The sequence below is a fragment of the Oratosquilla oratoria genome, chromosome 32, assembly GCF_046742065.1.
Source record: "Oratosquilla oratoria isolate Oo_2021 chromosome 32, ASM4674206v1, whole genome shotgun sequence".
Classification (NCBI taxonomy): domain Eukaryota; kingdom Metazoa; phylum Arthropoda; class Malacostraca; order Stomatopoda; family Squillidae; genus Oratosquilla; species Oratosquilla oratoria.
The window spans coordinates 29842252-29869751 of record NC_134808.1 but is presented as its reverse complement, the minus strand read 5'-3'; the positions used below and the strand labels follow the sequence as shown (position 1 = coordinate 29869751).

The 27500-nt window shown below is 36.2% G+C and overlaps 1 protein-coding gene across 1 annotated transcript in view; it reads left to right on the top strand.

Moving 5' to 3' along the window:
* LOC143017565 (neuronal acetylcholine receptor subunit alpha-7-like) overlaps positions 1-27500 on the top strand; it is a 407747-nt gene that overhangs the window by 132014 nt on the left and 248233 nt on the right. The gene's annotated exons all lie outside the window — the stretch shown is intronic.

Here is a 27500-nt window from a genome sequence, read left to right as displayed (position 1 = left end):
GATGTGTTACCCTGAATTTTCTGCTTGAGAGAATTAGGGCGGTGGATTTATATATATATATATATAATTATATTTTTGTGTGTGTATATGTGCATTCACATGTTTACATATATTGTACACATAACATATGCATATGCACATAGAAAATTTTAATTATGGATTAAACATTTGTTCAGCCTTTTTATTTCTACTGTACGTTAATTCCTTGCATTAAGAAATTGGTGCCTGTTATTATGTTGCATTTATTTTTAGTTATTGCCTAGTATTAAGGTGAAAAAATTTTAAGCATGGCTCAGCAGGTGCACATTCATCAGTCAGCAGTTTGGTGTAGCTGGATGGGGTTGCACACCAGTCCTAGGTTTGTTTAATAATTCACTTATTTCATACAAATCAGAAAGATTATTATAGGTACTGCAAAGGGAGTATATTGACACAAAATCATGGTTCACAAACCAGATGGTATGTATCAAAAATATTATTAAAAATGTGTACAGGAAATAATAAAAGCAGTCCAAAAATTAAGTATATGAACATTAATGTTTGTGTGCATGTGTATATTTACCTAACTGTATTTAGACCAATTCGTATGTGTGTGTGTGTGTGAGAGAGTGTATTTATAGTAGGTTAGAGACGAAAATGTGGAAAGCTTCAAGTATCTGGGATTGCATGTAGCACTGAATGGAGAAGTGGACATGGAAGTGAATTATAGAGTAAAGGAAATAGATTAATTTCTAGGTGGAATGAAATGTGTTATGAGAAAGGTCTTTGGGGATGAATGCAAAAAAAAATAAAAAATAAAGTTTCATTTACCTGATTGTAGTGTACAAGAAAGGAGTAACACTTGTGGAGTCTATTTTCTTTGTCCCCATAAACCTAACTTTAAATTCCTTTATGACTTTAGATTTGACTGTTTCCTCTTTTAGGTTGTTCCATAAGTTGATGTATCCATATTAAAATTTCTTGATATTTAGGCATGTTACCTTTTTTTCAATTTTGTCCTATTACCTCATGACACTCAGATTCCAAACCAAGGTATCTTTCTTGTCTGTTTTATCCACCCCATTCATTAATCTGAACATTCCATTGATGCCACCACTCTCTTTTGATAATGACAAATGCAGTACTTCAAATCTTTCCTGATATACTTTGTCTGGTAAGATAGGGATAATTTGATTGTTATATTTTGTATTCTCTTGATCTTATTCAAATCCTTCATTTTATATAGTAACCACACTACAGCTGCATATTCTAATCTAGGGTAGATTAAGCTCACAATGATTTTTTTTCCATCATCTCTCTATCCAGGTAGTGCCATGCCAATTTTATGTTCATCTGTACTCTGTATATTTTGCACACAAACTTGTTGGCATGTTTGTTGGGATACAAATTATCCAGGATCAACAATCTCATATCCTTGTGCTCTTTCACTTATATCTTTGGGTTTTTTCCTTCTTGAAGTTGTTTCCCATTGAATAAATCATTGATGGCCTCTGTACCTTTGCTCATTATTAGTGCTTTGCATTTCTTGGTGTTAGGTCCATACCACAATTGGTTTCAGTCATATATTTTGTCAAGGTAATTTTGTATTAGTTTTCAGTCTTTTTCATCTTTTATTCTCATGATATTTGCATCATCTGCAAACATGTTAGTGCAACATGTCTAAAGGAATGATTGTGTCCATAGTGTTGTGTGCAGCAGACTTGGAATATAAAAGAGGAGGAAATGAATAGATAATTTTTTTTTCAGTTGAGGTGTTTGAAATATATGAAAGATGTTATAAGAATGGATACATTGAGAAATGTGTTGATGAGCCAGAGAATGGTAGGAAGAAAGCTGTCAAGTAGGATAGAATAGAAACTGTTGAGGTGGTTTGGATATATGGAAAGAATGAATGAGGAAAGATTTGCAAGGGGTATCTAGAAAGTAGAAGTGAATCGAATGAATTTAAGAGGAATACTGTGAATGATAAAGTATATTGATAGCAGTTATCAGTACTTCTATCCTTAGGGACAATATCTTATTAAAGAGTTGAGTCATAGTTGTGGTAAAGAAAGAAATTAAGGTCAGCAGAAAGGAGGGATAGGTGAAATTAAGGGCAATCAACATTCTTCTTTGAATGGAGATTAATTTCCAATCATAAAAGAGTGCTGCATGACTTTGGTCCATAGAGATGTCAACAAGTCCCAAAAATATTAACTGTGTGACTGTATAAAACCTATGAAGTCAACCCATACAAGCCAAGAATGAGATGGATAGATTGGGTGAGAGGAGCTCTGGATATATATATCTGTTGAGCAGGGTAGAGTGGAAAACAGGAGTGAATAAAGGAAGATTGCAAGGGCGTAGGGATGATATGGCCAGCTTTATGATTAATTTTTTGAGTGGATGAGGAGGGTTACTGTTTGGTAAAACAATGAGGGCAAACCTGCTCCAGCTGTTAGGCCTTGCTGTGAAAGAGCTCTTCCTTGCTGCATTGTATTTGACCAAACCAGTGTGGTGATGGCAACCATTCATACCCAAGGTGCTGACGTGAGAGGAGTGGTTGAATAAGTAAGAGACAAGACCCCATGAGGATTGCTCCTCTCCTGTATACTACAGTTGGGTAAATATAACTAGGTAAATACACATGCATATAATTATTCAACTTGATATTGGGTACTGACTGCATAAAGTTTATGGAGTCAGATTTTAGGAACTTGGTGATGTCCCTACAGACCATCAGTTTTAGCATTTACTATTCTTCATTTCTAATCCCCCCCCCCTTAAATCTTTCTTTTACCACCTTGGTGACTTACTATCTCTTTGGTATGATATTGTCCCCAAGGATTGAATTTTTGTTTATTATTAGCTGGAAAAGGAAAATATATTGTGGGTTTGTGAGTTTTATGTATGTTTTGTTCACACTAAAACACAATTCTAGTGAATCTTGGAACTTATGACATAGGTTTACATGTGAAATACACGGATTTTTCTAACACTTGTGTAGGTCACCCTGTTTTACCCCTACATTAACACTATATTAAACTGAGAATTTTCTTGAAGTATCCCATAATTTGAAATATTGTTTATGGGAGATGTAAAAGATGACGGTACTCAAAAAAAAAAAAAGACACTATGTAGTGAAAGGACTTTACTGACTCTTTCATAGCAGGACTACTAAAATATGGTGCAAGTTTTTAACATAAAAGTTTTATGCAAAAAATAGTGGGTTACACTATACACAGGTGATTTAGACAAGATAAAAATTTTTGTCACAAATGAATTTTTTTTGCTGTCTCTAACATGGGAAGGGTGAAGGAGCAAATTGTGTTTGTGGATGGTACTCCAGGATTCCTGGGCCATCCTGAACAAATAAAGCTTCTTTATATTTCCGTGCTTTTTAATTTTCATGAGACTATATATGAAATAATTGGATTTTTTCTGGGCTACTTTAGTTCTCTCCACAATCCACATACCAGAGCTCCTGATATATTGAATAAATGACTACCCTTTGTGGGAATTGGACCAAAGGGTTGTCATTTATTAAATTTAATTGATGATTGGCCATAGTAGCCATTTTACTAATTGATCAGTATCAGCTTTTTAGCAGATTAATCAGTTTTGGTAATTGGTCTTTGATTTTTATATTATTATTGTTGTTGATAAAAAAGGACCATATTATGACACAAAGAATGATAAAAATGGCTTAAAGAAGCAAAATGCTGAACAAGCCATCACATCTACCAATTTCATATATATATATATATATTATAGACATTCTGAGAGGATGTAAGTGGAAGTAATGAACATGGATGTCTTAATCTGAGTTTATTCCTGGAATAGAATCAGACAAAGACTCCTGTGTTTCCTACAATTTACATTATATATATATATATATATATATATATATATATATATATATATATATATATATATATATATATATATTTTATAGACATTCTGACAGGATATAAGTGGAAGTAATGAACATGGAAGTCTTAATCTGAGTTTATTCCTGGAATAGAATCAGACAAAGACTCCTGTGTTTCCTACAATTTACATTATATATATATTTGAAAAGTGTGAAAATATATTATGGAAGGAAGTGAAAAGAGTGAGAAGGCATATCATGTAGAGAAGGCAAAAGATGGGAATGAGAGGAAGGAAATTATGAATGGTCAAAAGGATGACATTTCCAAATGTGATGATCTTCTCAACTTCTTCATAAATTATTTTGAGTGGATGAGGAAGGTGATTGTCATATGAGTAAGCAGTGGAGGTAAACCAGCTCCCAGTGTTTGGCCTAGTTGTGGAAGCTCTGTGCCTCATTGCATTGCCTTCCACCTGAGTGGCGTGTTAGTGTTCAGGTATGACTTTTTATCTATGTGGTGCTGAGATGGGCAGGTCATTACATGAATTTTAATATGTATGTAGTGGATGTGTGTTTTGACTCATTCACCTTCCCTAATGCTAAAGAACAGGTCTTTATATATATATATTAATACATCCATATATATAAGGTTTATTGTAGACACAGGTTGAGAATCCCTTATTCAAAAATATAAAGTGCTCTAAAATAAAAATAACTTGTGAGCACCATCTACAGTACAGGTGCTCCCCTACTTAAAAATGTGATATGTTCCTGGGATTTGTTTGTAAGTCAAAATCTTGGTAAGTCCAGCATTATTCTTGACAAATTAATACCATGGACTCTTGTCACTACTGGATACTGTACACAGCATAGTAAAAAGCTTTGTACAGTGCAGCTATACCCCAAAAATATTCATACCTTTCATATCACTTAATAATAGCCACCTCAGTTTCTAATGTATTGGTGCAACATTTCTTGGCATCACCATCAATACTGGTTCCACTCATTTCTGAAATACGGGGTTATTAAATATTTGTGAAAACTTCAAATAACCATGAATAACACCATGATGCCACAGTGACAAGAACAATTGCATTGTGTTTACAGGATGACAATGCCATCATTTGTATGGCATTTGAATTAATGAAGCAGCATGGTATTAAAATTTTGGATTTACAAACAGGTTTGTTCATATCTCTGAAAGTTCTTAACTTGAATGTTTGTAAGTTTGGGAGCTCCTGTATTGTGCTAATAAAATAGTTGTCATATTTATATATTATTTTTCATCCTTTTCATTATTATAGCTGTTTGCACTACAGTATTGTTTTATTGAAACAGTGTGTTGTCAAGTTAATTCGCCATTTGCACGTTCACTCGGCAATGCATCAGCTGTTTGGTAGACTGCATGTTAGGGGCTTTGTCTTCCCAATGACACCTAAGTTCAGCAGCTACTGTATTGTTTTTTTTTTTATCTTAATTTTCATTATTATAATAGATGTAAAATGAAAGTGAATAATGAAGGCAAAGTTAATCATCAGTTGCATATGTAGAAAACAACACACCATTTACAATATTAATATTGATACCTATTAGTTTTTCAATAGATTGTGTAGCAATGACAGACAAAAATGGCTGTGTTTATCTATGGTATTTTTAAAATTTCCTGCAGTAATGCAGATTATGAAACGACTCAGAACAAGACTTAGAATGGATTCTGTAGTCATTAAACTATCTGGTGAAACATTGTAATTTATCATGATTAACCAATTTATAAAATGCACCCCCTTTTTAAGCTAGGCCATCCCACAAAACAATTCATTTCTGTGCATAATATGCAGTACTTTTGGAAAATAAATTTTGGTCTGCTAATTGAGCTAGATAATAGGTGCACATGTAGTTACCAATGTTGCCAACCCAGCCAGATTTAGAGTAGCTAGATTGTCATTCAGAAGTATCTAAAATAACTAGATTGTCCTTGAAAGTACTTCTACAGTGGAAAACTGAATTTCAACAGTAAAACAACTAAAGCTTTTCTTTTCATCATCTTAATTATCATTTATAACATGCATACAACGAGATGAAATAAGATACTATACGTATAAGGGAATATATGGTTGTCCCTACTGCATATCATTATGGGTTATACAGTGTATTAAATGAGCAGTTTTGAATAATTATCATTTTCAAAAGTTATGAAAGTAAATTTAGTTATCTATTTAGTAGATATAATAAAACCCAAATCAGTTGGTGTATCTCTGACAATGTTCGAGAAGTTTGTAAATTAGCCATTATATGCAGGTCACTTATTATCCCTAATGTCAGTCACTAGAAATACTGCCCTCCAAAGTAGCTCTGTAGCTGGTAATCAGATTACAACAGTGAAAAACTAGAATATTTATTTTCATCATTTTAATTATAACAACAAAATTGAATAAGGACTATATAGCTTATGTAAGGGAATATATGGTCATCACCAACATATCACAGCATAGCATCATGGGTATACAGTGTATTAAATGAGTGGTTTCAAATGATTATAATTTTTTAAAGTTGAACCATATTTAGTTGTTTGTTTATTGAATATAACAGTTATAAAACCTAAATCAGTTGGTGTGGACCTGTGACAATTTGGAAAAAAATAATAAATTAGTCATTATACGTGGATCACTTATTCCTCTTGTCGGCTGTTTTTTTTTTTTTTTTTTTTTTTTTTCATAGTTTGTGGGGTATTGCTAAGACCTCAACCTTGTCAGTGGTTTGGAACTGTTCATACATTACCGTAGGAGATGGTGTCCATGGTATGCTACTGCAGTGACAATACCCAGAGGAGATTGATGCAACATTTAGTGATGTACAAGTCACCTCAGCTTCGAGGTGAGCAGCAGTTGGGGGCCATTATCTTGTCATTGAATTTCACACCCTAAATTGAAAGTCCAAAACTGGTTAAGAAAAAATGCGTACTATACATGGGTACTTATGGTGTGTAAAGCTGCTGTGACATTTTTCATTAGTCTAGGCCTTATTTTTTTTTTCACAACTTTTTTCATACAATTTTCTCTTGAAAGTTAGGGGTGTGCAATAAATGGTGAAGCACATTACTGTATGCGCCAGGAAATATGGTACTGTATATGCAAACATTCCAAAATCTGAATGAAAAATCTGAAATCCAAAACTGTAAGTTCTAGATATTTTGGATAAAGGATACTCAACCTATGTTTGTATTTAGTTCTAAGTATTGGAGTTATGCACTTGGGGGGTCTTTTTTTTTTTGTGATGTGTGTGTGTACATGTACCTAATTGTAGTATACAGGGTCAAAGCTTATGGAGTCCCATCTATTTGCTCCCATTCCATTATATTTTCATTCCACTTGTTTCATAAGTTTATACATCTGTATCAATTGATATACTCCATAACATCTTTTAAACAAAAACACTTTTTCAACATTTTACTGTGACCTCTGGTTGATCTTGCTCGGTTTTCTTCTTTTCTTTTTATATTTTGGCCTAGTTCAAGATTTTACATTTCTTTGCATTGAAATTCATTTTCTACTGGCACCATTCGTGAAGCTTAACTAGCTCTTCCTATAGCAAATTGCAATTCTCTTTTGTTTTTCACTTCCTTCATGATCATGGCATCATCTGCAAATAAGTTTCCATAGCTACTTATTCCATTCATCATATTATTGATATACAGTAGGAATATTACAGGTGCCAGATCCGAGTCCTGTGATACCTTGTGGTTGTGAAGGACTCTGCTAATCATTGTTTTCCACCTTAATATCTCATCCTTCACTACTGCTCTCATGGTCCAGTGTATCAGGGAATTTCTTATCCAGTTAAGGAATTTTCCATCAAGATCAGATTTCCAACGTGTCCCAATTCAGTTGGACCCATTGTGTGTATATTTACCTAATTGTAGAATATAGGAAAGGACCAATGTTTGTTGGGTCCTGTCTCCTACACTCCAATTTATCATACCTAGCCTTATATCCATGTACAGTTCCAATGTAGTCTATATCCTTGATTTCCAGTTATTATATTTAGATTTGAATTCTTTATTGTTCCAGCTTGGGTTATATCTCCTTCTAAGCCATTCTAAGTATTTATGCATCTATATGAACAACTGCATTTCTTCACACCTTCAAGACAAATAGTCTTCCTTAATTTGGATAGTGTTTGTGATAATATCTGAAGATGAAAACACTAATGAAGTAAATGAAAAATGTTATTGCTAATGAAGCAACCAAAATAGGTGTAATCATACATTTGAGTTACTTTTTGGTTAAAGCAATGTCATGTTAGTGCTTGCATTTGTTCTACTGATACATAACAACAAAGACTCAGTAACACATTAGGTTCTAATTTGGTATAAGTATTCAAAGGATAACCCAGGGTAGAGTTTGCACCCCCTGAAAGCTCAACTTCCTGCCACTTTGTCATCAATGCTCATGACATTATTCTATCCCATACAGGATATCATTACCAGGTTAGTCTTCTAGTGACTATAAGAAATATTCCATAGACTTGAATAAACAGTATTGCCAATTTTCTTTTATATGTTTATACAACTTTTTATATATAAATGATAAAGTGAATTTTTCCATATTTTGCTCATCTTTATGTATCAGTCACATTTCCCACTGCCCTTTTCTCAATTTTTTTTCTGTTCATTATAAGCTTCTGTATATAATTTTGTTGAGGCAATATCTAAGGCATACTCTTTTAAATCTTAAAGAATATTTTGTCATTTGTCATACTAAATTTTGACTGTTAGAACTTAATGATGTATCCTCTAGGCAAAGTTTTGTTAAGGAATGAATGCACTACATAGCATACAGAGCAGTACATAACCATGCTCTGGTGCCGATGGTGAGATGGCAGTTTCTCTGGAATTTTTTTTATTTTTTATTTTTAAGAATATTCAGGATTAAGTAACTTATATATACACAGAACTGATTTTTTTTTTAAGAGTTGTCTCTATTTGGAATATTTTACTTGTTTGGCCCATGACAAAACCCCTTCACTTTTGGGAATAGTTTGCAACTTGGAAATATTCTTATAACTGGATATGTGTAGTCCAATGCTATTCAGGTCTGGAACATTCTTTATTTTCACATCCTCTACATAAAAAAATATGCCAGATAGTCATTTCATATTAAAACAGCATATGCATTCAGAGGCAATCATAATTTCAATGCAGACGTTATCATAATCATGTGGAAATTAATAGCATATGAAAAATAAGCATTCAGCCCATGGTATTGCGAGAGATACCTGCAAATGACCTAAATCCACAAAATTCTATCTCACCCTAAAAAAAATGCCATTGGACCTACATTTTCCCTCTTTAATTGAATAAATGTGGCTTGTACATCTTTAGAAATTAATAAAAACAAGAAAAAATATTCTAAAAAATAGAATTCATCACAGATAAATAGTATAGAATAATTTACTATAGAGAGGAGAGTCAATTAATCAATCAATCAGTTGTCCTAGATCTTTTGCAGGAGACTTGCAGCTTGGCACCACTGGGTTGGCCCATAAGTCACTCATGGAAGAAATACTGTGTTGCTGTGTGGGAATGGCTAGTGTGGGGCAATGTAGATAGAATGAAATGCTCAGTAACTTTTGTATCATTGCATCAGGGGTAGTTTGTTTCTATAGCCAGGCCTCTTCTGTGTTGGTATTGTTTTAGCACTGAATGTTGACCTAAATATAGCTGTGTTAGTGGGTTTTTTTTTTTTTGGGGGGGGGGAGGATTTTTCTGTAGGACTAATGTCTGAAGGAGTTTAATGAATTAGGGAGTTTGGTGGTCAGTCTTAAAATGTTTGTTTTGTAATATGAGTGTGAATGTTGTTTTATGGATGTGTTGTATGGTGCAGGTGGTAGGTTGATGATGTTTGTGTAGTATACTTCAGGTTTAGTCTTTTCAGTTGGTTGTGTTTGTATGATACAAAAAGATAGTTGAGTACAGTTGAGGGTATTTGCATATAAATGAGTACCTGTCATTTTCATATGATGGTCTTTGGGAAGGACTTTTGGTTTCTGTATTCTGATGTTCTATTGGGGTGGTTTTTGGTTCAACTTTATATTATTTTCAGTTTTTATTTTCCTGGTTGATGGGAACAATCTGTGGAAGTGTAGTCATGTGTGTTTTTTAAGAACTACTTGTACACTGATTAGTTTTTATTTGCTGACCAAACTCTATGCTTGTTTCTGATCTTAGTATGTTTATTTGACAGCTTTCACTGTTAGAGCTTTGATATTGAGGCTGAAGATCGTGTATCAAAGTTGAGATACAGGTTTATTAGGTTTTTTTCCATTGGAAGGCTTTGGCCATCAGTTGTACTTTTTTCATGGTTGTCTGGAGCGAGCAGGCTTACTAATCATTTCTGAGGGAAGGCCTCCTTTATATTTTTCCTGAACAATTATTCTAGATTATTTAAGTGTGTTTAGCAGCTATTTCGTAGTTGCTATCCTGGGTTATTATTGTCAGGTCATTTGTATAGGTGAGCACTTGGGGACTCAGTGAGTATAGCTTTTATCCTGTATACTACAATTAGATACAGCTTTAAACATCCTTGCTGTGGAAGATACCATACCACCTGACACCTTTCTATTTGACTATATACCAAGGGCTTTTTTCCCCCTTACCAGGGAGGTAGCCAAAAATCAGAAAACATATACCCACTCCCACCTATTTCATTCCCACCTATTCCACACCCATCCACCACCCTTTCCTCCCTCTCATCTTAGTTCCTCATGGATTATGGGTCATCCCTGTATTCCACCCACTGCCCTGGGTAAGCCCCCTGACAGGCTAATATAAGAATAATGTTGTGTTTGTTTTACAAGATTTTTGTTGGATTGGAAAATGTGCCAATTTCTTGGATTTTGTCACTAGTTATATCATTTGAATTTTTAATCAAATTTACACAGATATCATAAAAAGTGATAAATTATCTATATACCAAGGGCTTTTACCCTGTAACAAGGGAGGTAGACAATTCAAAAGGCAAGTACCCACTCCCACCCATTCCACTCCCATCCACCACCCTTTCTTCCCTTTCATCTTAGCTCCTTGTGGATTGGGTCACCCCTGTATCCCATCCACTGCCCTGGGTCAGAAGCAACACACCAAGACACAACAATAGTAATGATAGTAGATATTGCCTTAAGTTTCATTAATTGGAAATCTGCAGCCCCACAGCAGCTAGCAACTGTCCTTGTGCCCTTCCACAGAGCTCTCTGGGTAAAAACTTTAGACTGTTGTCTGTGTTGTATTAGTGTGTGACTGTTTCTTTGTCAGATCTGCATGTGCAAAAAGGTGTAAGAAATACAAATGAAGTTGATAGAGATATCTTCGGCCCCATCCAGAGACTGGTCAGCCCACTGATAGAGTGGAGTGGGTTAATGGATTTTAAAAATGGGCAGCTCTGCTGTCATCTTGCAAGATCACCACAAGCAAGTACTCATCATTAATCCCATACCTTTGATAAAACACAGCTGCCATCATCCACCATTACCACACCATTTATCCAACATATGTGTTACATTAAACCATCAATAAACTAAACTAATTGGGGGGAGATGCCCAATGGTTTATCAGAAAATTTGGTTTTTATGATGGTCAGAGTAGCAGTGCATAAACTGTGGTGTGCATGTATTGGGTGAATGTACAGAATGTGTGGGATGAATGTAGGATAGTTGGCACCCCTGACCCAGTGGATGTGAGGGACCTGCATGCACCAGTGTGGGCCAGGGATATGGCAGTGCTTTTGTGAGGTCACAAGGGGTAGGGTGTGTGGGAGTGAAGCTGAAAGAATGTAAATGTACAAAGATAGTGGACTGGGTGGCTAGATTAGATGTAGCAAATAGGATTAGACTAGAGTGAGAGAGAGAGAGCTGTCAAAGGAGTAGAAAGTAGGAAAGAGTATTCCTGTTTTTCCCACCACAAGCTATCTAGGTATATACCCTGGATCTATAGGTATCAAATCTTTTGATGGAAATGGAGACGTGGTAGCGTGGCCAAGTTGGTGGCTGAATTGAATAATGTTGGGAATGTGGCAAACTTTATAGCACTCAATCTGGAAGGAGATGCATTAGCAATCTATCTTGAAATGAAGGAGGCCAATCAAAAAGATGGGACAAAAATACAAGCCAGGCTGATAGAGGCTTTTGGCCAGACCATTCAGTGCATATTACCAGTTATTCAAATTATGATGGGCCAGTGAGCAAGTTAACATATTTGCTAATGAAATACGGAGGCTGGTACAATTAGCTGGGTGGAAAGATGCAGGTTTGGAGCAGGTGGTTAAGTTGGCATTTGTGTATGGGTTTAAAGACAACATATCCAATGAGTTACAGTAGATAGCATATATAAAAACTGCTAGTGTGGATACCTTAGTAGTATGTGCTAAAATTCTGATGAGTGCAGGAAGAAGCAAACATCTAATTGCAGCTACGGGTGAACGACTGATAGGCCTCTTTGAACAGGTGTACTGTTAGCACAAGTCGCCTGGCAGAAGACAGAGAACCTCAGGGGTTCAGGAGTGACTATAGCAGATACGGGGAGATGCCCATAAGGATGAAATATTTCTATTGCAGGAAGTGAGGAAGCATTGCAAGGGACTGTGGAGAGATGCCAGGGCAGATAATATGCTACAAATGTGGCGAACCAGGGCACATTGCTAAACACTGTGACCAAGCTAAATGGATGCAGGGAGGCTGCACTGATTGGGATAATGAGCAGAGGAACAGGAACCGCAGAGTGCCGGCTAGGGATATAGGAATAACAGTGAGGACAGAAGAGAGCAGTGTCACTGCAGAGTATGACTATAATGAGAGGCACCTGTGCGGGAGGCATGCGATGAAGAAAGTGGACAGAGCTGTAACTTGTACAACTGAAGATAGACTTCATTGCAAAATTTGATGTCAACTGGGAGGTGGAATGGTACCTAAAGGGAGGAGTGCTGATGTTGAGCAAATGAGTCAGTTGCTATGAACATACTCTCAGAGAGGGAGTATGAGAAGACTTCAATGAAGAGGTGCAGTGGTGGGTTGACAAAGGCATCCTGAGGCCTTTGAGGGAGCTGATGGAGAATGGAGTTTTGCAGTTAATGGCAGTAGTGCAGCCAACTAAGAATGAGATTCAGCCCATCCTTGGCTTCAGGGAGTTGAATCCTTATATGAAGTGCCATATAGGCAATGATTTCATGGACATGTTTAGGGAGACTAAATAGGTGGGGACAGATGAGTGGGGTGTCTATGATTGTGGATCTGTGGGTGGCATACCTGTAGGTTCATGTATCAGAGAAGCTGTGGTGATATCAATTAGTAAAACATGGGGGGAAAACATAGTGTTTAATCAGACTAGGATATAGGCTCTGTTCAGTCATGCAGATCATGTCAAAGATCTGAAGACACTGCTGAAGAGGGATGACGTGATTGAGGAGACGAATTCATATATTGGTGATATGGTAGTGGATGACACTGTTGTGCCAGTGTCAGAAGTAGTAAAACACCTAGCACAATTTGGACTGGGGCCCAGAGGAAATCCAGCCATCTGTGAGGGAGTGAATGCAATGTCAATCAATTGATCCCGCTCCAAGACCATATGCAACAAGGGAAATCAGCTTACAGGAAAATTGGCAGAGATTAGCAGTTGACGTAACTCATTACTGAAGTGGTATGTACCTGTCAGTGGTAGATTGTGGCCCCTGATAATTTGCCATTAGGAAGGAACTAAAGATGGAGACAGGACTGGAAATTGCATATGTGCTGAATGAGATATGAGATATTTCTGGAGAGGGGGCCAGTTGATAAAGTTTTATTAGATAATGGCACCACATTTTGATTGCAAGTACTGAGGGAAATGATGAACAAGTGGAACATGAAGCACTTTTTTAGCGCTGTCTAAAGGCCAAGCAGAAATGGGATAGTGGAGCAACACCACCACACTATCAAGTCCATTGACAAGGCACTAATGTCACCTGTATAGGCAGTTTTTTGTTATAACATATTCCCCAAGTCAGGACAAGACAAAGAGTTAGTCCCCAAGAAGGCCATATTCAAGTATGAATGGCAACACCCAAGCACAGTGCTGACAATGCCAACCAACGTCAAGGATGGAACTGCGTCAGTGCAACTTGGGGAGGACATGTGGGTGAAACCAAGTGCTAGTAAATGTACCTTGCACTGGGCGAGGGGGTGTTGTGACAGACGTGAATTTGAAGAGCAGTGTTTCTGTAGATGGAATGCCGTGGCATATCGTGGACCTATGTCTGGTAGTGAACAGTGGAGAAAGCAACAAAGAGTAACAATATGGCAGCAAAAGGAAAAGTGACTGCAGAGGAACAAACATCTCCTGGGATGGTTTCAGGATGTATGTGGGAGATGGAGGAGATGAAGAATAGAATGATCTTGAGATCAAGGGAGGTATGGTGTTAATGTGTTGGGCGAATGTATGGAATGTATGGGATGAATATAGGGCAGTTGGCATCCCTGACCTGGAGGATGCGAGGCACTGGCAGGTACCAGTGTGGGTCAGGGATGTGGCAGTACTTTGAGGTCATGAGGTGTAGGATGTGTGGGACTTAAGCTGAAACAGTGTGAATGTACAAAGATAGTGGACCAGGTAGTTAGATTAGATTTAGTGAATAGGATTAGAATGGAGTGAGAGAGAAGCCATCAATGAACCAGAAAAGGAGGATACTCAATGTAAGGTGAGTAGGAAAGAGTATTTCTACTTTTCCCACCACATAAATCAACTGAGAATCAGTTTATACAGTGAAGCATCTGCTAACACGTATGTCTAAAATGAGTGGCTTTTCATTTTTTTTAAGCACATTTCTTTATGGTACATCTTTAGTGGTACACTGCTTAATGTAATATAGATAATAAGGTACATAAAATAAAAGTATTTTTTGACTACTCACACTTCCCAAACAAGGAAGGGATACTGTGTTGCCACACACTGAGCTGTGTTTGGTTTCACACACACATATAGCATCACAGACATGTTCAATTGGCTTTCACTCATCAGATAAACTGAATGTGTGGTCGGTTTACTGAGGTTAATTCAATTGGCACAACGGGGTCAATTTACCTAAAATTCATCTTAGAGAGGCTTGTTTTATTGAGGGTTTACTGTATTCTGGTTATCAAAATGTAAAAACTTTGTACATTGTGTTACTATACATTTGGAATTGCACATTAACTTTGTCTTCACTTTTTACTTTCATTGCAACTTTCACATTGAAATACAAAAAGGCTAATAATTATAATTGTTGCTTTGGGTTTCACTGACTAGAAGCCCACAACTCAACATTGACTGTCATTGGTCCTCAGGCCCTTCCATAGATTTCCATATAGGTGAGAGGTTGACAGGTTTTGAAAATGGACAGCAGGAAGATATTTCTCTCTGATGTCCATTTTGCAGGACAACCCTAAGTAGGTACCTATCATTGGTCTCATACAAAATGCAAAAGATACAGTAGAAAAATCATTTGATCTGTTGAAAATTAGTTGTCATTAAAAGATAAAAGCCCTCAAAATGCAGTTGACCAAACACCTGCTGCATTACCATATGAATGTCTAAAATGTGAATGAAAGTTACAACACTTTGAGTACAACAACAACATAAGTCTTGTTGTTTACCGTGGTGGTTGGACATATGTCTTCACTCCTGAGTGATGGCAGTGAGAACCAGTGGCCAGAAGGTACTTAGTGATTAGCCTATACAGGATTGGGAGTAGGGAGATTACAGGTTCCTGACACATAGGCATGGAAAGCAAAACAAAAGGAAAATTGTGGGAAGTAAAAACAGAATTTGTAATAAGAGGAGGACAAATGTTGGATTAGAGGATATAAAAGTAGGAGTGAAGAAAATACATATTAATTATTGAAAACATTGGACATGAGGAAAGATACTGGGCGTGATAGGATCTTAAACTAGATACTTAAAGAATGTAGAGCACAAATGGCAGGAAGACTAACAACCTAATTATGTGTTAATAAGAGGAAGGGATATTACTATAGGACTGTGGGGGAGATTAATGTGGTACCACTTCAAAAAGGAGGAAGTGAAGACCTCTGAAGTACAGACCAGTGTCTGTGACCAGCATAATAGCAAAGTTATGTGTTTACCCAATTTTATTATATGGAGTTGGAGCTGTGCTTCTGGGGTTTCATCACTTTGCTTCCACTTACTATACTTTGCCTTAAATTCATTTATGCTGATGCCCTGGATTATATTTTCATCCAATATGCAAGAGGATTGTAGATTACAAGAGGTTAAACATTATGAAAAGTTGAAAAATTTTGCTGACAAAATTGTCTCAGAACTGGGTCAAATGTATCAAACCTGGCAAAATTTTACTCATAAGTGAGAAAGTTGTGCAGAAAAAGACATCCCAATGAAATACATCCCTCCAAAAACATGAACATGGAATGGAGCATGGTACAAAAAACTAATAAAAACACAGCCAAGTAACTCGAAGGAACCATTGGAAAAAATGAGAATGTCTGAATAACTAACGAGTGACTTCAATGGTACAGAGATAATATGGGAGGAATGGAGGGCAGGTGAAAGTAAGGAAACCTGGAACAACATAATGTTGAATATACCAATGAATGATATAATAATCCAGTGGGTGAAGGAACCAACAAGATATAGAGATGAAGATACACCAACAAAACTGAATTTGAAGTGATTGAAAATATGCACTAATGGTGCCCAATGGGTGTGTGATCATATGATCCTTGAATTTATGCTGGAAGTAGGGAAAATAACCTGTCACTTGAAATATGTGTTAGCAAGATTATGGGAGAGACATATGGATTGCTGCAAAACATTAAAGTGTCTTTTCACTGCATGAATAAGATGATAAAAAGAAAAAGAAAGAAAAGAATAACAGAAACCCTAATCTCTCCAAGAAGACCAAAATATACATCAGTAATGTGGTCCTCATATAGAATGAAAGCTATAAGCAAGAACTGAGAGTTTACAAAGAACAGCAACAAAACCAGCTCCCAGCCAGTCAGATAAGCCATATGAGTAGGGAAAAACCACAAAAAATGAAAGGATTGGTTCAATAAAAAATGTACAATAAAAAACATGAGAGGCAAGGCATGGTAAAGGTGGCATGAAAAAGGGACCTGAAATGAATATACAAGTTTGATGAGAAGAGGAAAAGATCTTTGATGAAACCCCATGAACAAAGTTCCAACCCTGTATTCTACAGTTAGATAAATACTCATATAAAGAGGGTTTTTGACTACTATATTCATGTCATTGAAGGGTGTAGACAAAATTGACAGAGAAACTCTCGATTTTGAAAAGGAGCCATCATGGGGTCATGAGAAGTGATGAACATAGTCAGGAAACATGTAATTGTGGTCCAACTATCACCTTTGACCTGTGCAATTGGACTGTTGGGACAAGTAACAGTTACTATTAGGAACAATGGGGGACTTAAGCCCTCAACTAGAAGATGCAAGACTTGCATGCTTTTGAATCCACCACCAGTGCACATGAGGGCATAAGGACAAGTTGAAAGTTTTCCATACAGGTATGTAAACTGGAAAAACCTAGATGATATAGCAGAACTTGGAAACATACATGAATTTAAGTGAGGTATGATTATGAATAAGAGGTAGAACCCCACAAGTAAAGCTTCCTTTCTGTAAACTACAATTAGGTAAACCCACACACACACAATCTTGTCTGCAGTTGTTGGACAAGATTCACTGCCTAATTGTGTATTCAATAAAAAAAAGTAGTGCCACAGGATTGGAAGAGTACAGATGTGGTACCAGCTCATAAAGGAGAAAGCAAGGAGTCACCAATGAATTATAGACTTGTGTCTCTGACCAGTTTAATTGTGAAATTATGCGAGAGGATTGTGAAAGTTTGATGAGTGAAATAGCTTAAAGATGTGAACATTTTGATGGGTTATCTATATGGCTTCAGATATAGAACCTTATATGTGTTAAGCATTTTAAGCTTTTGCTTGAAAGTGATATGTTGCAAGAGAGAGGGCTGGGTGGATTATGTGTGCATAGATCCATAGAAGGTTTTTCAACAGTCTCACAATTGTCTACTATGGAAATTTGAAATGTATAGGTGGAATGAGAGGAAAATTCATGAATGGAAGAAAGGTTTCCTGAAGGGCAAGTATATGAGGACAGTAGTGATAGATAAGATGATGGAATAGAGGGAAATGACCAGCAGTCCCATAAAGGTCAGTACTAATTCCTAGTGTTCCTTATCAATATAAATGACATGATGGAAGGTACAATAAGATGAGGATTGTCAGTTGTTGCAGAAAGATATAGTTACCATACACTCCCAAATCTTCTCCTTTGCTTTTGTAATGGGTTCTCTTACTAAGGAATAGATTAAGGATGGTCTTTTGCCACTTTTGCTCATTTCCAGTACTTTGTATTTTTTTTTTGTATTGAAATTTGGTTCCCATTCTTGGCCCCATACAAAAAGAGTGACTAGATATTTTTGCAATAGTCTACTGTCTCCTCATTTTTTACCCTTCTCAAGATTTTTGTATTATCACCTAATATGTTGCCATATGTTCACATGGATTTTCATGTTGGCATAGCTTGTAATTCCTATCATGTCATTGACATATATAAGAAACATTATTGGGGTAAACACTGAACTTTGTGGAACTCCACTCATTATTGCTCTCCATTCTGACATCTTATCCTTTACTACTGTCCTTATATATCTTCCCTTCAAAAAAAAAAAAAAAAATCTTTCATCCATTCAAGTAGATTGCTTCTCAGTCTTCCAATGTGCTCCAATTTCCACATAAGTCAACTGTGAGATACTTTGTCAGAAGCCATTTGTAGGTTGAGGTACACACAGTCCACTCACCCCTCTCTCTTGCATCATATCAATCATTCTCAAATAAAAGCTTAAAAGGTTCGACACACACATCCAGATCTGAAGCCAGACTGACTTTAGATCTGGAAGGTATATGTATTTGAGTATTTATTCACTTAATTGTACTTACCTTATTGTAGTATACAGGAAAGGAGCAATGCTCATTGGGTCCTCTCCAATTTATAATACCTAGCCTTTAATTCATGTAGTTCCAACTTAATCAATGTCCTTGATATCCAATTATTGTATTCAGATGAAACGAGTGGTGGAAGGGAGCAAAATGGGTGGGAATAGGTACATGTATCTGACTTAGCTACCCCCCTTAAAAGGGGGAAAAACCTCTTGGTATATAGATAGCTATTTAGATTTAAATTCAAGTGTTGTTCCAGCTTGGGCTATATCACTTCCTAAGCTATTCCAAGTATCTATACATCTATGTGAAAAATTATTTCTTCAATTCCTTTAGACATGTAGTCCTCCTTGATTTGTGTGTGTGTGTATTTACCTAGTTGTATCTTACGGGACGGGAGCTATGCTCGTTGTGACCCATTTTCATATCTCTTCACGTCCAGTTTAGTTTTGAACTCATGTATAGTTCTGGCATTTACTGTTTCACTGTTCAGCCCGTTCCAGACATCGATTACTCTGTGTGGGAAACTGCTCTTTTTCAGGTCTCTTCTGTAACTGTCTTTAATTTCTTTGCGTGTCCTCTTGTTTCTCTTTAATAGGTGTTTACTTAATTGTAATACATAAGAAAGGAGATAGATTCTTGAGATGCTGTCTCTTATTTTCCAACTACCATACCTAGCTTTGGAAACACTCATTGATTTAACTTTGGTAATATTGGTTTAGCTTGGGTAATATTAACTTTTAAGCCATTCCAGGAATTAATGCATCTGTAAGGAAAGTTGAATTCATCATCCATTAAACATATCTCTTATGTATTCATATTCATGTTGTGTATGTTTATATATATATATATATATATATATTTTTTTTTTTTTTGTGTGTATTTACCTAATTGTAGTATACTGGAAAGGAGCAACAATTATGGGGTTGTGTATTTACCTAGTTGTATTATGCGGGAAGGGGAGCTATGCTCGTAGTGACCCGTCTTTGTATCTCGCAATATTTAGTTTATTCTTAAATTCTTGTATAGTGGTTGCACACACTATTGTTTCGTCCAATTTGTTCCAAACATCAACCACTCTGTGTGGAAAACTATTTTTTTTTTCAGATCCTTTCTATAACTATCTTTTTTGAGTTTCTTTTCATGCCCCATTGTTTTTCTTTTATCCCAATGAAATAAGTTTTCTCTGTCAAGGACTTCCATGCCTTTCATGATTCTGTAAATGACCAATAGATTTCTTCTTTCTCTTCTTTGTTCCATGGTTGGTAGTTCCAATCTTTGCTCATATGTTAATTTTGAAAGTATTGGGGCCATCTTCCTCATTGCTCTTTGGACTCTTTCTATTTTCCTTGTATTCTTTTTTGTACTGGGTGTCCAGTGTGTCATTCTGTACTCCAATCTTGGTCTTATCAGTGTGACTAGTATTTTCTTTACCATTACTTCATCCAAGTAATTAAAAGCCACCTTTATTGATCTCAGTAAATTATAGGTTTCTCCGACTATTTTGTTTATATGCTTGTCTGGGGACATGTCTTTGGTGATAATTACTCCTAGGTCCTTTTCATAACTTTCTTTACTTCCTTTGCACCAACTTTATATTGTCCTGATATTCTTTTTTTACTTTTTCCAAATTCCATTACAGTACATTTCCAAATGTTTTGAACTCCCTTCCCACTTTTGACTCCATTCTCAGACCTTGTCCAGGTCTCTCTGTAGCAATTCACAGTCTTTTTCTGTACTTACTATCTTTAGTAGTTTTGTGTCATCTGCAAAGAGGTTCATGTAGCATTTTATACCCTCATCCATGTCATTTACATACATAGCAAACATTATCAGAGCCAATACTGAACCCTGTGGGACTCTACTTATCATTTCTCCCCCCCCCCACAGACACAAATACCATACATGAATTTAAGAAAAAACTAGATGTTGCAAGATACAAAGACAGGACACCAGAAGCATAACTCCCCTTCCTGTAGAATACAACTAGGTAAATACAACTAGATAAATACATGTATGTGCATAAGTATATACATATATGGACTAATGTTGGGATCCTTCAGACTAGGTAGACATTGGAAAGAATTATCACCCTCCCTCTGGTTTTTAAATCCCATCATTATCATCATCTGTATATGGAGATGCAGTTCCACAGGGCTAGCACTGTCTCTGAACAGGGCCCAAGATCTTCATCAGCCTTGACTATTTTTCCTTTAATTTTTTATATACAAAGAGCTGTCAATAAGAAAATGTGTCCCTCCTAGGTCTTCTACCAGATGGTGATCTAGGATTAGATCTACACAAATACATCACAAACATGAGTCCAATGTTCCCTCACACACATACAGAGAGCAACCACAAAAATGGCTCAAACACTTTCAAACTTGTCATATGAAGAGAGACTAGCTAAATTGGAGTTACCGACTTTGGAGCAAAGAAGAGAAAGAGGCAACCTACTGACAATCTATAGAATCATGAAGGGCATAGAAATACTCGAAAGAGAAGACTTGTTAAATTGGGACAAGAGAAACACAAGAGGACATGGAAAGAAACTCAAAAAAGATAGTTATAGAAGAGATCTGAAGAAGAACAGTTTTCCACACAGAGTGGTGGACACTTGGAACAAACTGGATGAAACAATAGTGTGTGCAAAAACCATACACGAATTTAAGAGCAAACTAGACACTGCAAGATACAAAGGCAGGACACCATGAGCATAGCTCCCCTTCCCATAAGATACAACTAGGTAAATACACACAGGAGAAAGACTTGGGAATGTTGATAAAAGACAACCTGTCACATGACAGACATATCAGCAGGATTGTGGGAGGGATATGTGCACTACTGGACTACTGCAGAAGATTAAAGTGGCGTTCCATTATATGGATGAAGAGATGATGAAAAACTCATTGAAACCCTGATACGTCCAAGACTGGAATATGTGTCAGTAGTATGGTCCCCACACAGAGTGAAGGATATAAGCAAGATTGAGAGAATACAAAGGGCAGCAACCAAACTGGTCCCCAGCCTGGCAGATAAACCATATGAGGAAAGACTAAAAGTACTGGGTCTACCAACTTTGAAAGACTGAAGAGAAATAGGTGATATGACTATAGTGCTCAAGTCGCTAAAGGGGATAGATTGCATTGATAGAAGAGATCTATTGATTAAAGATAGGAGGACTTTAAGAGGTCATGGAAGAAAGTTAAGAAAGACCACATGTCATAAGAACATAAGAATGAAGGAGACTGCAAGAGACCATAAGGCCTACACTAGGCAGTTCCATGTCCATTACCACCTATCATCCCCATCCATAAAGTTGTCTAACCATTTCATAAAAAAAAACAATAGTTTCAGCACTCATTACATGGTTACTAAGTCTATTCCTTTCATTGTCTACCCGATTAGTAAACAAATTCTTGCCTATTTCCCTCTTAAATCTAAATTTGTCCAGTTTAAATCCATCACTGTGAGTCCTGCCCTGTTGTCTTAATGTGATGACCCTGTTTGTGTCACCCTTGTTAAAACCTTTGATCCACTTGAACACCTCTATTAGATCACCCTGCACTCTATGTCTTTCCAGAGAGTATAAGTTAAGGTGCCTCAGGCTCTCTTCATAGGGTAAATTTCTGAGCCCATATATCATTTTGGTAATTTTCCTCTGTACTGATTTTAGTGAATTGAAGTCCATTCTATAAGAGAGAGACCCAAACTGTATTGCATGGTTAAGGATAGGTCTAACTAATGCTAAAGTTTGATAATTACCTTTGCACTTCTATTCTTAACCATTCTAGCAGTGAAACCTAATGCTTTGTTAGCTTTATTCCTGGCACTAATGCACTGTTTCTGGGTTTTAAGATCAGGACTCACTAGAACTCCCAAGTCTCTCTTGTACTCAGTTTTCTCTAGAAATGTGTTATCTAAGCTATATCTGTTTTTGGGGTTGTGTAGCCCTATGTTTAACATGCTGCACTTTGAGATACTGAAGTCCATTAGCCATATGACTGACCAAGTGAACCATTCGTTACAATCATCCTGCAGAATCTCAGTGTCATCTCTTGGCCTAATTAGATGTCCTGTTTTAGTGTCATCCGCAGACTTACTAACATCACTATTAATCCCATTGTCCAAGTCATTTATGTACATAATGAACAATAAAGGACTCAAAACCGAGCCCTGGGGGAACTCTAGTAGAAACATTTCCCCAACTGGATTTTACACTATTTATGGTGACCCACTGTTTTCTGTCACTGATCCAAGCTCTAATCTGTTCTAACACTTTTCCTCTTATGCCATGGGCTTTGATTTTATTTAGTAGTCTCTGGTGGGGCACCTTTTTGAATGCTTTGCTAAAGTCAAGTTTAATAATATCGTAATTATCATCGTTATCGAGTTGAAAGGATGTGAAGAAATACAGTTTTCCATATAGATATATAAATATGTGGAACAGTTTAGAAGGTGATTTAGCCCAAGCTCAAACAATTCACAAGTTCACATCCAAATTTGATAATTGGAAATCAGATATAGATTAAGTTGGAATCGTACATGAAATTGAGTCTAGGTATGTTAGAAAATTAGAGAATAGGAGACAGGACCCAGTGAACATTGCTCTTTTCCTTTAAACTACAATTAGGTAAATACATGCACATACAACAGAAAATTAGAGAATAGGAAATGGGACTCAACAAGTGTTGCTACTTTCCTGTATTTACTAGGTAAATACACACACATGCACAAAAAAAAAACTTTCCACACAGAGTGCTGGATATTGGGAATAATCTAGATAAAGAAACAGTGTGTGCAAACACAATTCAAGATTTTAAGAAAAAACTTAATGCTGAAAGATAAAAGATGGGTCACCACGAGCATAGTTCCCTTCCCGTATAATACAACCAGGTAAATACACACGTAAATACACAATAATGTTTGCTATTGATGTGAATGACATGGATGGTGATGTGGAATATTACATGGGCTTTTTTGCAGATGATGCTAAATTGTTGAGGAAAGTAAAACCCAAAACAGATTGTGAATCACTACAGGGAGACCTGAACAAGGTTTGGAAATTGAGTCAGAAATGGGAAGTGGACTTCAACATTAAGAACTGTAGCATAATGGAGTTCGGAAAAAGTAAAAATAGAATATAATATCAGGACAATATAAAATTGGAACTAAGGAGGTAATGAAAGTGGGATTGGAAAAAGATCTGGGAGTAATTATCTCGAAGGACTTGTCCTCTGATGAACAAAATTGTCAGAGAATCCTATAACTTGCTAAGATCAATAAAAGTGGCATTTATCTATTTGGACGAAGGAATGATTAAGAAAATATTAATCACAATAATAATGCCTAGACTGGAATATGTGGTGACATTATGGTCACCCAGTACCAAAAAGAATATAAAGAAAATTGAAAGAATCCAGAGAGCAACCACAAAAATGGCTCCAGCACTTTCAAACTTGTCATTTGAAGACAGACTGGCTAAATGGGAGTTACCAATTTTGGAGCAAAGAAAAGAGAGAGGTGACCTACTGACCATCTATAGAATAATGAAGGGCACAGAAATACTCGATAGAGAGGACTTGTTAAATTGGGACAAGAGAAACACAAGAGGGCATGGAAAGAAACTTAAAAAAGATAGTTATAGAAGAGATCTGAAGAACAGTTTTCCTCACAGAGTGGTGGACACTGAACAAACTGGACAAAGCAATAGTGTGTGCAAAAACCATAATACACACACAGATTATGTGAAACTACTAAAGAGAGTAGGTACAGAGGAAGATTGCAAATCATTACAAGAAGACCTGGACAAAATCTAGAAATGGAGTCAGAAGAATGAAGTGAATTTCAACATCAAAAAATATAGTATAATGGAATTTGGAAAAAGCAAAACCAGAATATCAGGACAACACAAAATTAGTACAAAGGAAATTAACAAAGTCAACTTGGAAATGGGCCTAGAAATAACTATCACCAATGACATGGCACCAGACAAACATATCAACAAATTAGTTGGAAAAACTTTCAATTTATTAAGATCAATGAATGTGGCCTTTGACTGCATGGATGAAGAAATTGTTAAGAAAATATTAGTTACATTGATAAGACCAAAATTACAGTACGCTGTGACACTATGGACACCCAGTACTAAAAAGAACATAAAGAGATTAGAAAGAATTCAAAGAGAAATGACAAAGATGGCACCAACACTCTCAAAATTGATATACAAACAAAGATTGGACAAACTCAAACTACCAACCCTGGAACAAATAAGAGAAAGAGGAGACCTGCTAACCATCTACAGAATTATGAAAGGGGTGGAAGTCCTTGATAGAGATGACTTACTAAAATGGGATAGAAGAAAAACAAGAGGACACAAAAGAAACTTAAAAAGGATAGTTACAGAAGAGATTAAAAAAGAATAGCTTTTCACACAGAGTGATAGATATCTGGAACAAACTGAATGAGGAAACAGTGCAAAAACTATACAAGAATTTAAGATCAAACTGGATGCTGAAAGATACAAAAGTGGGTCACTATGAGCATAGCTCTCTTCCCGTAAAATACAAGTAGGTAAATACACACACACACATACATTTGCAACTGCTACTTCAGTGGTCCAAGTTCAAATCCTGCTCAGGGCTAAAATAATATCAGTATTGCTGCACTGTGAGCCATTACTCCAACTCTCATGGGTGGGAGTTTACTATCTTATAGGAAGGGAGCTATGCTTGTGGCATTCCATCTTTGTATCTTACAGTGTCTAGTTTGCTCTTAAATTCATGCAATGTTTTTGCACACACTATTGTTTTGTCCATTTTGTTCCAGATGTCTACTACTCTGTGTGGATTTTTTTTTCAGGTGTCTTCTATAACTATCCTTTTTTATCTTTATTTTTTTTTTATGTCCTCTTGTGTTTCTCTTGTCCCAATTTAGCAAATTCTCTCTATCAAGGACTTCAGTGACTTTCATGATTCTGTAGATTGTCAGTAGGTCGCCTCTCTTCTTTGTTCCAAAGTAGGTAGTTTCAATTTAGCCAGGTTCTCCTCATATAACAGGTTTGAAAGTGGTGGGGCCATTTTCGTGGTTGCTCTCTGGATTCTTTCAATTTTCTTCATATAATTTTTGGTACTGGGTGACTATAGTGTCGCAGCATACTCTAGTTTAGGCCTTATTAGTGCGACTAATATTTTTTTTAACCATTTCTTTGTCACTTTTATTGATCTTAGCAAGTTGTAGGATTCTCTGACAATTTTGTTTATTTGTTTATCAGGGGACAAGTAATTTGAGATAATTACTCCCAGATCTTTTTCAAATCCCACTTTCTTCACTTCTATTGTTGGGTGTGTGTGTGTGTGTGTAAGGTTACAGCATTACCCATAGATCTGTCATATATGAGCTCTGAGCTCTCGTCTGGGAGGGTAATAGCTGTTGATCATAAGTCCAACATGTGATCCAAGACCAAGGTGAATCACACACACATAGTTACTCCTAAGTCCCTTTCCAAGTTTACTTTTTTTTACTTCCTTTGTATCAATTTTATATTGACACGATATTCTGTTTTTGCTTTTTCCAAATTCCATTATGCTACATTTATTAATGTGAGGTCAACTTCAACATTAAGAAATGTAGCATAATGGAATTTGGAAAAAGCAAAAATAGAATATTGTATCAATATAAAATTGGTACAAAGGAAGTAAAAAGAAGTTAACTTGGAAAGGGACCTGGGAGTAACTATCTCAAATGACATGACACCAAACAAACCTGTCAACAAATGAGTCGGAGAAACTTTTAACTTACCAAGATAAATGAAAGTAACCTTTGATTACATGGATGAAGAAATGGTAAAGAAAATATTGGTTACACTGATAAGACCGAAATTAGAGTACACTAGCTCTAAAAAAAAAAAAAAAGAAAAAAAAAAAAAAAAAAAAAAATAGAAAGAATTCAAAGAGCAAAGACAAAGATGGCACCAACACTATCCAATTTGACATATGAACAAAAATGGATAAATAAAAGTCTACCAACCCTGTAACAAAGAAGAGAAAAAGGTGATTTGCTAACCATCTACAGAATTATGAAAGGGATAGAAATTCTTGGTAGAGATGACTTATTGAAGTGGGACAGAAGAAAATCAAGAGGACACAAGAAAAAAATTAAGGACGGTTGCAGAAGAGATCTGAAAAAGAATAGCTTCCCACACAGAGTGATAGATATCTGGAATAAACTGAATGAGGAAACAGCGAGTGCTAAAACTATGCATGACTTTAAGAACAAAATGGATGCAGGAAGATACAAAAGTAGGTCACTACAAGCATAGCTCTCTTCCCATAAAATACAACTAGGTTAATACACATATATATTCTTAAATACATATATACAAGTACATATATACATACCAAAAGGACTTTTTGCTTATCTTTCCTTGCTATATACCAAAGCCCTATCAACACTCTTTGATCTACTGACAACTTTTTTTTTTTTTTCTTTTTCCTTTTTTTTTCCTGGATGGCCATTTCTCATAACTTTTCATTCCCACCCACCCTCTAACATTTACTTGCCTCCTGTACTCTTTAGTTCACCTCTGGCTCAATCCTCCATTATATATTTTGTGTATA